This window comes from Tasmannia lanceolata, unplaced genomic scaffold (genome assembly GCF_043159265.1).
Source record: "Tasmannia lanceolata isolate RefF3 unplaced genomic scaffold, GAP_Taslan_0.1 ptg000267l, whole genome shotgun sequence".
Taxonomy (NCBI): Eukaryota; Viridiplantae; Streptophyta; class Magnoliopsida; order Canellales; family Winteraceae; genus Tasmannia; species Tasmannia lanceolata.
In genome coordinates this window covers 102,501-105,000 of record NW_027518942.1, presented here as the reverse complement: position 1 = coordinate 105,000, position 2,500 = coordinate 102,501, and positions in this window count along the sequence as shown.

Genomic DNA, 2,500 nt, shown 5'->3' with positions numbered 1-2,500 from the left:
AAAGAACATGCGCGAATGCTCGTGTCGGAAGGGTTGGTGTCCTGGCCCCGCGGGTGTCACGAATGCTCGGTTGCGAAGACCATGGGACCAGAGCCATGGCACGTCGGATGATGGCTCCAGCTGGCGCCCCGGCACTTTCTGTGGCATTGATGCTCGGTTTCAAAGACAAACGTGCGCAGTGCCAGGGGACCGCGGATGACTGCTCGTGCTGGCCCCGTTGGGCGGCATTGATGGTCGGTTGCAAAGAAAATGCGCGATTGCTCGTGTCGGGGCCCGGCAAGCCAAGGCCAAGCGAGCCATGGCACGTCGGATGATGGCTCCAGCTGGCGCCCCGGCACTTTCTGTGGCATTGATGCTCGGTTTCAAAGACAAACGTGCGCAGGGCCAGGGGACCGCGGATGACTGCTCGTGCTGGCCCCGTTGGGCGGCATTGATGGTCGGTTGCAAAGAAAATGCGCGATTGCTCGTGTCGGGGCCTGGCAAGCCAAGGCCAAGCGAGCCATGGCAACGCGGATGATGGCTCGCTAGTGCTGGCGCCGTGCACAGTGGCCTCGCACACTCGCCCTGCACGCTTCCCTTGCACGCAGCCTTGCACACTAGCCTCGCATGCGAGCCTTGCACCCTAGCCATGCAAACTAGCCTTGCACGGTAGCCATGCACACAAGCCGTGCACATTAGCCATGCGCACAAGCCCCGCACACTAGCCTTGCGCACAACCCTTGCACACAAGCCATGCACTCGAGCAATGCACACAAGCCTTGCACTCAAGCAATGCACACAAGCCCTGGACACTAGCCTTGCACACGGGCCTGGCACACAAGCCTTGGGCACTAGCCTTGCGCACTAGCGTTCCACATGAGCCTTGCACACTAGCCTTGGACACTAGCCTTGCACACAGGCCTTGCACACTAGGCATGCTTGGGCGAGCTGATCCCGCATCAAGTCGACGGGTCTAGGCATTCTTGGGCGCAGATCCCGCATCGTCTCGTCGCGTCTGGGCGCAAACACGTCGCGTCTCGTTGCGTCTTCAGAAGTCGTCGCTAACAGCACCTTTGGTTGCCACTGGTGGTTAGGCTGGTTGGTTGCGCAAACCCTATAGGAGGGTGGCATGCTGGTGGGCGTTTTTGCCCGGATAGGCACTAGAATGTGCAGATTTTGGGCGTTTTTGCCTGGATAGGCTAAGGAATGGGCATGCTTTGGGCGTTTTTGCCCGGATAGGCACCGGAATGCTTGGCCTTGGCTTGTCCTAGCAAGGCATTGCTGGGTTGGGCTCCCTTGGCCTTTTGGGCGCCTTGGACGATGTCTTGCGAAGACCATGGGCACAAGGCCATGGCATATGGTGAGGAAAGGACCACGGTTGCCAAGGTTAGGCACCGGAATGCTTGGCCTTGGCTTGCCAAAGCAGGGCATTGCTGGGTTGGGCTCCCTTGGCCTTCCGGGCGCCTTGGACACTGTCTTGGGAAGACCATGGGCACAAGGCCATGGCATATGGTGGGGAATGGACCACGGTTGCCAAGGCTAGGCATATAGAGAGGAATTGCATTTTTGCCCGGATAGGCACCGGAATGCTTGGCCTTGGCTTGCCATAGCAGGGCATTGCTGGGTTGGGCTCCCTTGGCCTTCCGGGGGCCTTGGACGCTGTCTTGGGAAGACCATGGGCACAAGGCCATGGCATATAGTGAGGAATGGACCACGGTTGGCAAGGCTAGGCATATAGAGAGGAATGGACCACGGTTGCCAAGGTTGCGCAAGTTTTGGGCATTTTTTGCCCGGATATGCCCAAGTATGCCCCGATAGGCCCGTTACGCCCCGGTATGAACGCGTATGCCCGGATAGACTCGGTATGCCTTGGGATACATGCGTATGCCCCGATAGGCTTGGTACGCCCCGATATGCGCACGTGTGCCCCAGTAGGGCTCGGTATGCCCCGGTATGTACGCGTGTGCCCCGATAGGCCCGGTATGCCCCGATATGCACACGTGTGCCCCAATAGGGGTCGGTATGCCCCGGTAGGTACGCGTGTGCCCCGTAATGCACGTTTCGCAGATCTCCCCGCATGTCCCGCCCCTATATGTAATACTTACTTACTTACTTACTTTCTTTCTTGCTTGCTTGCTTGCTTGCAATGGTTGGGAGTGCCCGGCATGCCCCGCTGCAGAGACCAAGGGCGCAATGACTTGGCACCGCGGATGCCGGGACTCCGGCACTTCCCGTGGCACTGATGGTTGGTTCCAAAGACAAAAGGCCGTGCAAGGCCACCGCACCGCGGATGATTTTGCTCGTGCTGGCGCCGTTGTGTGGCCAAAGAACATGCGCGAATGCTCGTGTCGGAAGGGTTGGTGTCCTGGCCCCGCGGGTGTCACGAATGCTCGGTTGCGAAGACCATGGGACCAGAGCCATGGCACGTCGGATGATGGCTCCAGCTGGCGCCCCGGCACTTTCTGTGGCATTGATGCTCGGTTTCAAAGACAAACGTGCGCAGGGCCAGGGGACCGCGGAT